Raw genomic sequence first — 11,949 nt, 5'->3', positions numbered from 1 at the left:
TTTTCACTTCCATAAACAGTGACTGGTAATCCCCCATGCTATCCTTTCACCAACATCAAAGACAATTTTTTAAATCTCTGATAATTTGCCTAGAAGGCCAATACTGGTATCTTATACTTTATGGATTTTTAAAAACATGTTACTTAATTATCAAAAGAAAGTACCAGTACTTTAGAAGCTCATCCCAACTACCTTCTTCTCAGTTTATAAAAATGACTTCTGCATTTATGGAAGATAATGAGAAAGATATGCAACATTTGTTTATCTCAGGTTTTAATCTTGGATCATGTAGGACCACTGAAAAGCTGTCCATTTGAACTTCGAATTGGTCCACACATAACTGCATTCAGCATACTGTTATCAGGGAAATACTTTAAGACATGGTTGCAGGAGACCTACTGCTGCATTTAGTTTAAAGATAATATTGATAGTATAGTTAATTACAGTACCTCTTCATATGAAAGCTCATATGAGAAATTTCTATCAGACCTAAGCATTAGGAAAATCTTTGTTTCACCTAAGTAGCGATGGTATTTTCTTTTCCTTTTAGACAACATAGATATTTCAAGTGGACACATTCCAATTTGGGCTTTGCTCAGCAATAAGTTCAGAGATAAAATCTGCAAATCTACTTAAAAATTATGTTAAGCCCCCTTTCCTCAGCTGCCACCACGGTGCTCAGTTATTCCCAGGAAGCTAAGGCTGTGTTGACTTCATCCAGCCACTAGCACCGTGCCTGGCAGCACCAGCCCCCCACTCTCCTGCGCCATAGCCTTGGTCTCCGAGCTCACCCGGATCTACTAGCTCCTCATTCTGCACGACCACGAGGAGACCATCATGGAGGATAAGATCAGTGCCTGCATGAAAGCAGCTGGTGTAAATGTGGAGCCTTTTTGGCTTGGCTTGTTTGCAAAGGCCCTGGCCAGTGTCAACATGGGAAGCGTCACCTGCAAGGGAGGGGCTGGTGGGCCTGCTCCAGTCGCTGGTGCTGCCCCAGCAGGAGGTCCTGCCCCTCCACCACCACCACTACCCCAGCTGAGAGGAAAGTGGAAGCAAAGAAAGAAGAATCGGAGGAGGCTGATGATGACATGGGCTTTGGTCTTTTTGACTAAATCTCTTTTATAACATGTTCAGTAAAAAGTTGAACTCTTAAAAAAATTTATGTTAAGGCATTTCATAAAGAGAGTGAGAGAGAGAGAGAGTAAATCCTCACTGTTAGTGGATTTCTTATTTGCCCGTGGACTAAGGCTTATCTGTAAACCCAAAGTCAAGACTCAGGGCACTTTCTTGGTCGTTCATGGACATGTGAAGAGGTCAAAAAAATTTGAGTCATCCAACAGGCATGTTCCCAGCGGAGGTCCAACAAGGTGATGTTCTGCCTTCTTCAGCTCTCACACCACAAACAGGTGTCCTTTTCTCTGTCTATATAGTCCCACATTTTTTACACTTTTGTGCTTTTTCTTGGTAATTTTGCTGTTTACAATGGCCCCCAAGCATAGTGCTAAAGTGCTGTCTAGTGTTCCTCAGCACGAGAAGGCTGTGATGTGCTCTACAGAGATAGTACATGAGTTAGGGAAGCTCTGCTCAGGCATGAGCTGTGTGTTGACCACGAGTGCAATGTTAATAAATCAACAGTACATATCGAATAAGGTGTCTTTAAAAAGAGACACACACAAAGCAAGGTGACGTATTGATCTGTTGATTTGTTGATGAAAATGTTGTAACCAGAGGCTTGCCATTTCCTAACCCTATATTTCCCCTAGGAGCGATGGTTCCGTATTCACTAATTCCATGTTCATGGAGACTTTATAGAACATGACTGCGTGAATAACAAGAATCAACTGTATTTATATATTCTTTATTAACACATCCACTCTCGTAACCCATTTTCTATGGACCTGGGTGTGGTATGCATGTCCACACACACATATATGTACACACGCACAAGCAAATACCCACTCAAAGACCTTAATTATATGCTTTTGATGTATTTATAATTTATATTATATATAATAATATTTAATTTATATTAAAGTGATATTTTAAAAATATCTTTTAGTATTTCAGTCAAATTAAACTTATAATTTATTTTTCTTATATCAATAGTTTCTCAACATTTTGTTAAAATGCTTGATTTTACCCAAATTCTGTTCTATTTGCCCATCCTGGTTTGCACAGTTCTAATGATACAACAAACATCTATGGAATACTTTGCTTTTTCTGTAACTGTTTTATAATAGCAAAGTGAGTCATTCAAAAATACTCCCTCTCAATTTTCCAAATGAGGTATTTAAAGTTTTCAATAGTGTCTTACAATTACTTTTCTTAGTTCATAATATAAATATCTCATGGATTTATATACTCAGGGGTTTATAAACCCAAATCTACATCCCAGTGATATTTAGCAAACATAGAACACTATTCTCACTTCAGCATAAGTGACAACAATGGGAATTTAAACAAAACAATGCATAATTTTTTAAAGTATGTAATTATTTACTAGATCATAGCATATCATAGCATATCATATTATATTCTTTACACTAATGTAAATATTTATCTAGAATAATCTCATATTTTTGTTTGTATAAAAAAATCTAATCAGTGTATTAGTGTCTGGAGTAACAGATTGAATGACAAAACATATTTTTTCTCCCTCCTAATTGTGCAAACTTGAGCAAGATGTTTAACCTCTTGGGACTTCTGTTTCAGGATTAAAGAAGACTTTACTTTGATGGTTAAATAAAATAATTTATGTCAGAGAAAAATTTTTTAAATATGGTATATATTAAATAGTATATATTTAATAATTATTCCTTTCTCCTTTTTCTCTTAATAATTGTTATGTTAAAAACACCACATGCTTCATATATTAGTTCTGTTTATATAAGTTCTGTTTTATTCTTTAAATTGCCAAGAAAATATTCATGAAATATGTAATATTGCATGACTTTATCAGAGAGAATGTGAAATATTTAAGGAAAACCTGTTGTAAATCTCACAATGTTAGGAGGCAACTCAGACATGTTGTGTAGAATAAAAAAAAAGTTTCAAAATGTACTCATCTTAAAGGTTAGCTGGTGAGTATTAAAGAGTGTTTCGATGCTAGCAAAAAAAAAGAAGACAAGGAAAAAAGAGGTTGGTGTGATACTTTCAACAGGGTGCTAATAATTTCATTACTTATATGGAAATGGATTTTATATTAGAGGAAAAAAAGAGCGTTAATCTTATTTTTTAAAAGGGACTTGGTCAATTATATATTCAGCACATAGTGACTATTATGAACCCTTAAATGGGAAGGAAAGTGAAAATGTCAGCTTATATTCAACCGACAGGATGAACCGACTTAAATCCACACATCACCCACTATGGGCTGTGTTGCCTAAAAACATATCCTTTATATAGGTCTCCTGATTTTCCCCAAAATTCTTCCTAAAGTATGGTTTCTCTCTAATAATATCAGAAATTTAAAAATATTTGTAAAGGCAATCTTTAAAAGCATCAGGGCTTTTCCCCATGATTTTTAATTGTCTTTCTTTTTTATCATCATATTTTAAATAGTAAAAAACAGCCAAAAATTATGGTTTTAGTGATAACAGAATCACTTCTTGCATTTCATTCTAATCGGGTTGAAAGCAGGTACAATTGCCCTACAACTATTATAAGGATCTACACCTAAATCTAGTGTTTTCTGTGAATCCAACATGGAGTAAAAACCATTTTATACGACGCTTCCAGTTAAGCAAAAGAAGTCACATGGAAATATTTAAGGTAGATCCCTGGCCAGAAAAGCTGTATACCTTAGGATACTGCCTCTTAAGAGCAAAGAGAATGGCATTTAAAACTTCAGGCATAAGTCTAAATGAAAAGGAAAAAGCCATAGGAGGTCTGGGAAGGAACTGAAAACCTGGGAAAACACTGGCTTATGTTTATAAAGCCTCTTATTGCCTGGCAAAGTCACTCTCATTTATTATATTAGGGCTGAAAATGACACTCTCAATGAACAGCAGAGGGCAGAAGCCTTGCAGAGTCCTTTTCAAAGCAGGTAGGTGTTTCTTGAAAACAAGTTCAATGAAATGTAAAATGCCAGACGGTTAGCATGAAGAACTTCTTCTAAAAGTTGATAGTAGTGTTCTGCATGCCGGGCCCTGCCTCACCGACTAGCTTGTTATTTAGCCATAATTCAACACATTTTTGGTTGTGATAGTAAATTACAAATACTTCCCTAATCAAAGGATGGCAGTGTATAATGAAGGCACTGAGGAAACTTAATGAATTTGCAGGACAGCATGTCAGCTAGATCACTGTAAAACATCTGGGCACTTCAGAAAGGTGTTCAAGCTTTCATCTCCTAAGCTTGAGATTCTGAGATTTGCTTGTATTATCAAGAAAGTCCCCAAGATCACGTAACCTTTTCTCTTTCTTCTCACACCCACATGCCATTCCTCATTATCTTCACTATCCTCTGCCTACTTCCCAACCAACATGTACCATAAAACCGTCTTGTTACCTTTACCAGAAGATTAAATTAGGTGATGAGATTAGGATGAGGAAGAAGAAAAACAGGGGATGATTGTCAGATATAACAAGGTCAACAAAACCCTCTAGGAATCCTCAGCAAAGGCCTCCTTCTCCATTGGCAAGCTCCATTATTTCATGTCCGGCCCATGAAACTGTCTTTCCTTAACTCTACAGTTTTCTGGTCTCTTACTTACTGGGAGAAGACAGATGGGTTAGCATAGGATATGCCAGAGTCTTAGGTCTGTTTCACCATACGCCCTCCTATTTCTTCCAAAATTGACAATTCTGCATTTATAATGGATTTCCTAAGCACTTGGTTATATTTCCCTAAGAACAAAAGCAAAGATAGACCCAAGCTTCTAGGACAGAAAGTGGCACCAGGGGATGGTTCTCAGAGCAGATGACACCTGATCTGTGAGCTCTCTACCTTCAAGTCAGAGAAGTGTTCTAACCAAAACAGGCTTGCACGACCAATTTGAATCTGGCCTCCAAGACTCTAGGAACAAGTATGCTTCAGAGAAAGGCAAGCTGTGATGAGCATTGTTTATTAAATTAAATGCCTGTCTCAGAATAAAAGCACAATAAAATCCAGACAGAACTGGACCACTCTAATAGAAGATTCTTCCTGCTGAGGCCACACACCCATGAAAACATACAGAGATGGCAAGAAAAATAGGAAAACTAGCCATACTAGAGTGGTAGATTTCAAACAAGTTGCTTAGACTTTGGTTTCTTCGCCAGCAAAACGGAGCTGGTAACATTCATTTATTCCTGAGAGTACATCTAAGTACCGGGATACGTGCTATATTGCATCATCTAATTTAATTGTCACTACAGCCTCATGAGAGTCCCATTCAGGCACTATATAATCTGCTTCATATGTACTTTCTAAACTGACTGTTCCAACAAGGCTATCTGATTATTATATTATGCACACCTCCTTCATAAGTGTATGGCCATCATCACCCTGTCCTGAAGTCAATTCCTGCTCTGTCAGCCACCTAAGACCTACTCTTTACTCACTGTCTCATTTTCACAGAAAAACGTCTTCTAGCATTAAAGAATTAAAAAGAAGACAAAAGGATTTAATCCAGACACATTTTCCATTTATTTATCTGATCACTAATGAGTCTTTAATATCTCCTCCTATACCTTATCCTTAGCCATAAAGTCTATATACATACTCAGATTACTATTAATAAAAGTATGCTGTATCTGATGTTTTAACTAGGTCGGATGCCCCATCTCCAAATTAAAATTGTATACTGCATTATTGGTCCCCAAAGAATCTTTTAATTGTCCCACCCCCAAAATTAACCATCTTGGTAAGATTCGATCTATAAGAAGATCAAAGCAAGATCTAAAAAGCAAAAGACTAGAGGGAAATGGCTGTAGAAATCCCAAGAAAGAGCCCCAGGGAGACATTTGATATACGGGACTAGATGATGTAGAAATATATCAAGGATGCTAGTTTAGGGGCAATAAAAACAGAAACAATGTTAACTAGAAACATAAGGCTTTATGGCTTCCTTTTTGCCTTCTGTCTTACGGCCTGTATAGATTAACAACATTAAATGGATCAAGAGGGCCAAGTATTTCCAACCGAAAGGTCTTTACACTCTACAATGCTATGTTACGTGGTCCAGCTAACCACAGCCATTACATTTCATTTCCTTGTGTACACATCAAATAAGAAATGTATGGTGACCGAATTATTTGGAAGGAGTAAGGGCAGGGGGTGGTTAGGGGCATCCATCCAGGTAGAGAAGGTGGAAGATGCATGACTGAAGAACTGTCAAGTCACTCAATTGGGTTGGGAGAGGGAGAGAAAATAGCAGATTTCAGAGACAGAAAATGGCAGTACAAATTATTTTTGTCCATTACAAAAACAGAAAAGAAAAAGAATGCTTTCCTGCACAAAGCTGGAAAAGCCCTATTTTGTGCCCTGTTTGAAAGCACTTTGATCAGCAATGGAAACACAACTTGAGGCAGAGCAAAACATGAAATTGTAGCTATGATTCCACTCACCAAGAGGGTGGGTCTTCGATGTACAATTCAGCTAGCTTTACAGGAGCGCTCCACGGCAAAGCCAAATGACGATGCAGGCTCCAGACTGCTTAGGCAATAAAAAGCTGGACGGAACTGTTAAAGTGAAAAAGAAAATAGGTAAGATCCAAATGAGCACATAAAACAAACCCCAAACATGCAAATAAATACCACACATCTTCAAAATGAAGGAAAGTTGGAATTAGGAGCTAAATGAACTAAATTGCACACCTTAACTCTTTAGAATATCTTTCAGTAGGGGAATATAAAACATATTAATTAGTTCAGTCACTTGGACTATGGCACACCATTACTGTTAAGATACAATATTACCACAATGGTATTATAGTATATCTATCTGTCATCCTTCAAAGATGATGCTGTTTATAATACAAATGTGAAGTACACAGTACTAGAATGGTTTAAATGCGTCTTTCTAGCAATATACAGATCTTACGTTTGCTCTTCACATTTACAGATAATTTAATTCATCTTAAAATTTACAGTTTGCACATCCATCCAATTTGAGCATTATTTTACTGACTTTTAAATTCAAATATTTGTTAGCTGGTACCACTGTCAATAGTAGATGGGGTAATATTACATAACAGGAAGGTCCTAATGATCCCAACACAACTTGCTCTGGAAAAATAACCTAAGCTTTTATCATCTAAAACTGGGGATTTAATAGCACCTATTTCATAGAAATGTTGTGAAGATTAAATATAAGACTCCATCAAAAGCACTTGGTACAGTGCCTGGTAGCTAGTGATCCTTCAATACATGTCAGCTGTCATTTTCATTGTGGTTACCACCAGTCCAATGCTACATGTCTGAATTTTATCAACGGAGATGTTGGGCTCGCTTCCTGATGACTAACTCTTTTGTACAATGCAAATCCCTCCCCCTCAAAAAGGCTACATGTTAAACTAATCCACCCTAAGACACCTGCGGCTCTTTTGCTTTCCCCCTGCTCTGGCCAGTAGAACTGGGCCAGTGAGGAGGTCAGAAGGTGATTTCTTAAATCCACAAAGACAGTGGTGTCAGTGCACAAAGAAAACGAGGGGTGCACCAAAAGGGAGTGACAGCCATTGAAAACAAATAGGCCTAATTTCCCAGCTTTATTCGAGTCATTCTCATCTTGGACATGAACTATGTTCACATGTTTACTGCCCACATGTAAACAGGATGAGTCACTTGTCATTCTGCCTTTCCCAGGCAGGGCATAAGGTCCTCTAATGAGCTGAGAAGTGCCAGTTTGGCTGAGCCCTGCACAGCCACTGCTGGCTACCACATTCCTAGATACCCTCCTCACAAAGTCAAACAGTAATTTCAGACTAATGACTACACCTTCTTCCCCGACCACTCTGAAAAGTCTTTCTGCCCTCCCCAAAGACTCGTGGCAATCTAGAATTAAACTGTGGAGTGCTAGCACCCTGATCTTCCAGATGGTTGGAATGTTTTTGTCAAAATGCAGTAGGGAGTATGGAATTTAAATCATAGCAGACCAGGTTTGAATTGTCGTTGTCACTAATAAGCACAACCTCATTCAAGGTTTCTGAGATTCTCTGAGCCTTGGTGTTCTTATCTGTAAAATGGGGAAGAAAACACCTACCACACAACATTGAATATCAAAAGAAAATGCTTCTGGTGCCCAGTGAATGATAATTACCATTTCTGCTTTCCTTTTTAAGCTCCCTTCCTTATTATGGTACCTCGGTAATGCAGATTATATGGGATTGGTAGGTATAGGATTGTCTAATCAAGAGTATGTGTCTTTAAAAGACAAATTGACAAGACTAGACAGAATTCTGAGACCTTGTATAAACTTGCTTTGTTTTTATTTTGTTTTATTCAAGTCTTCAACTTGGCAATCAGAGCCCAGTAAAGCAATATGGTTCTTTGATTTCCTCCTTAGAAACACTGCAGCCTTTATTGTCTTTATATCGCACAACTTTAGCACTTAATTATATCCTACCTTGGAATAATTAGGTGTCCTTATAATCAAGTCTGTTTACTCACTTGTGCAGTTCTGATCCTTTAATCTCTCTTGAATATTAGTTTTTAATGCTATTAGGAGCCACAATTTAACAATTTTATTACTAAATAAAATTGCAAGAATATTTTGAAGGAGATTCACCAATGGGTTGAACTGAAAAACTACTTTTACAATCAGGAAGAGTACAAAATTATAAAATGATGCCTCGAAGTTAGAAGCACAGAGGGCTGATTTGCCTCTTCACTGACTTGCTGTGCAACCCTGGGCAAGCCACTGAACTTTCTCTGGGACCTGTCTACCGAGGAGCCTGCAGTTGGGTCTGCAGACACGTGTCTCTGCTAGATCACTAATTTATTCTAAAGATAAGTTAAAATTCTCTATGATAATAAGACTGTAATAAGACAACTGTCAAATTTAGGCAATAAAACATGTTACTTGTTTAGTTATTCTATATAATGTTAATTATAAATTTAAAAAAATGTAAAAGTGTGCTACTAGAAAGTCAAAGAAAAATAGGCATGATCAGCGTACACAGTAGACTCGACACATTGTAATGATTAAATCACTGCTCTGCAGTTCAACTGCCTGGGTTTCACACTTGACAAAAACACTTAATAGCCATGTGATCCTAGACAAGTTATAATCCTCTGTGTTCCTTGGATTCCTCCTGGGCAAGATAGAGATAATAACAATATCTAATCCATAGGGTTCTTATAAAGATTATATGGATAATTCACTTAACACAATGACTGGAATATAGTAAATATTAGCTATTATTATTGCTTATTTTTATTAGTGAAATAGAATTACACAAAAATCCACTAATTTTCAAGCTATCAAACTCACCCCATATTTTTCTATATGCCTTATAAATACTTGTCAAATAAATAAATGAGAGAGACTTTTTGACCAGTACATTTTACCCATCAAATATGCAATAGGAAATGGCACATGCTTTAAGAAAATACATTTACCAACTGTTGTTATTTACTAGGTTTTCATCTATGTTAAAATGTATTAGATAAAGCTTATATGTTTACTTAAATTAAATACCTTATAATTAAATGATAAAACTAAGCAAGCTCAAAATTTATATATTTTTCTGGAATATAAATTTCTGTTATTTCAGTTTATGTGCAGAATTTTATATGATACAATGCAATCTTATCTATATTTTCAAAGTTTTTTTGAATATTCTTTTATAGTATCATTGTGAAAAATCTAAATGATTCCATCAAATAAAATCTAGGTAAAAGTCATTCAAAACATATCAGCAGTGGTAATGACTGCTTACATTTTGCTAAGCATCCTTCTAGGTATCGCTTTATAAATAAATTCGCCTGGAATAGACAAAATTGTGCATAAATAGTACAATGCTATATATCGATATTTATTCCAAAGCCTTTTCTCTACTAGAAATTTACTTTCTAGATTGTTGATAGCAGTTAATTTGGGTCTACTTTTGATTCAAGCAAACTATTTTAACTTTCCATTTAATGTTTGTAGGAAATTTGAGAAATTTAAATATTCTATTTAAAAGTATTACAAAATAAGCAAATAAAAAAATTAAACATTATTGACATTTGGAGACTAATTTAGGGATGCCTCAATTTGTATCTTGTAGATGGACTTTTCTACCATTAAATGTACAAATCAGAAAAATTAAGCAAACACTAGACTACATATTTTAAACAAATGCCACAAATGAAAGTGATATAGACAAACCTATAAAAAGCCAGACAAGAGGAATAATACTTGCAAGATGTTGTTATCTTCATTCAAACTACCAGTTCCCTTAATGGAAATTAAGTTTATAGGCTTAAAAGAAATATTAACAATTTTCCCTTTAGATATAAAGAGAATGATATTACAATGTGAGGAATGGGAGATTAGTAAATGCAAATTAATTGACTTCTTTCTAATGAATAAAAATACAGATTTCACAGACATAAAAATATGAGCATATGAGTTTCATTACACACAGCAGAAGAAAATGAAGTGACGAGTTCAAACGAATGACTTTCAGAATACTCAAGCCATTTTGCATTCTACTGTTCATATAACTGTTTAGAAACTTCTGTCTTATTCAAAAAGGAATAGTCTAATTCCAAATAAAAGATCTCTCTATTACTTAATAAAGAAGTTTTATAATGAGGTATTTGGACCTGCAATAAAATCATTTTATAACACAAAAAATTATTATTTGGTCTGGATACACCAAAACCAGTCAACTAGTACTATTCATTTTCTAATTTGACAAATATTTAATTGAGTGTCAATTATTTATCAGACACCATTTCAAGCTCTGGGTCTATGCTGTGCAATAATGTAGCCACCAGAGACATGTAGATAGCTCTTGAAAACTTGAAATGTGGCTAGTCTGCAGTGACATGTGCTGTAAGGGTGAAAATACACACCCGATTTGGCAGATTTAGTATTTTAAAAAGTGCAATATACCTCAGTAACATTTGTACTTTGGTTACACATTGAAAATATAAAGTTTGGTATCCTATTAATATATTAATACAATTAATTTCACCAGCTTCCTTTTTATTATTTTTAATGTGCCTATTAAAAATATTTAAACAACACATTTTGCTTGCATTATATTTCTATCGGACAGCCCTTCCCTGGTTGATACTAGTGGTGAACAAGGAACACAGCATAGACCTGTGTATTCACGGAGTTTGCATGATTGTGGCTGGGCAATGATGCTGTTTAAGGACTTGTGTCAGATGCTAAGGAAGGTGTATTAAAGTATAAGCTGCAAGCCAACCCCTGTCATTGTGCCATCTAGTAATATGCATCAGGAAGATACATCAAAAGTCCTATGGCGACGCTATTAAATACAAAGAACGTAAAATACAATGCTGCTTTATGCAAAGAAATCTCTCTACTAAAGTTATAGCTGTTCAAGGTATCTTACTTCCTTTATCACGAGGACAGTGTTTGACCAATATTCAGTGCAGAACCTACCACTGCTGTTGTGGGTGTGTTCCTCTGGCTCTGGAGGAAGAAGGAGGTTCTCACATTTTATTCGCTTTTAATGGCAAATTTGTACAGTGGAGCAAGAGAGTGGCCTCATCACAAATACTATTTGAAATGCACTGATATCCCCCCAAGCTAGCTAAGTTGGATCATAGGAAGAGGGAGCTGGGAAAAAAATTTCAAAAAACATCCAGAGGCCCCCGAAGCCTCCCTCAGGATCTGAAGGCCCATTGTGGTTGTGACAAATAGATTAGAGAATTGTGGAGTATATGTTAGAGATTAATGAGCAGGGCATAATCTTTGGTGGTCCTGACCAACACCAGGAAAAAATTATGGGCGCCAAAGAGTAATGACAAGGTATGCTTAGAATAAATTTCAAATGGCAAACCTTGATT

General features: G+C 36.0%; 1 pseudogene; it reads left to right on the top strand.

Moving 5' to 3' along the window:
• Window positions 1–1,148, top strand: part of LOC105819492 — a 40,946-nt pseudogene extending 39,798 nt beyond the window's left edge.
• The last annotated feature ends 10,801 nt before the right edge of the window (window positions 1,149–11,949 follow it).

This window comes from Propithecus coquereli, unplaced genomic scaffold (genome assembly GCF_000956105.1).
Source record: "Propithecus coquereli isolate 6110/MARCELLA unplaced genomic scaffold, Pcoq_1.0 Scaffold483, whole genome shotgun sequence".
Lineage (NCBI taxonomy): Eukaryota > Metazoa > Chordata > Mammalia > Primates > Indriidae > Propithecus > Propithecus coquereli.
This window is presented reverse-complemented; position numbering and strand designations above follow the sequence as displayed.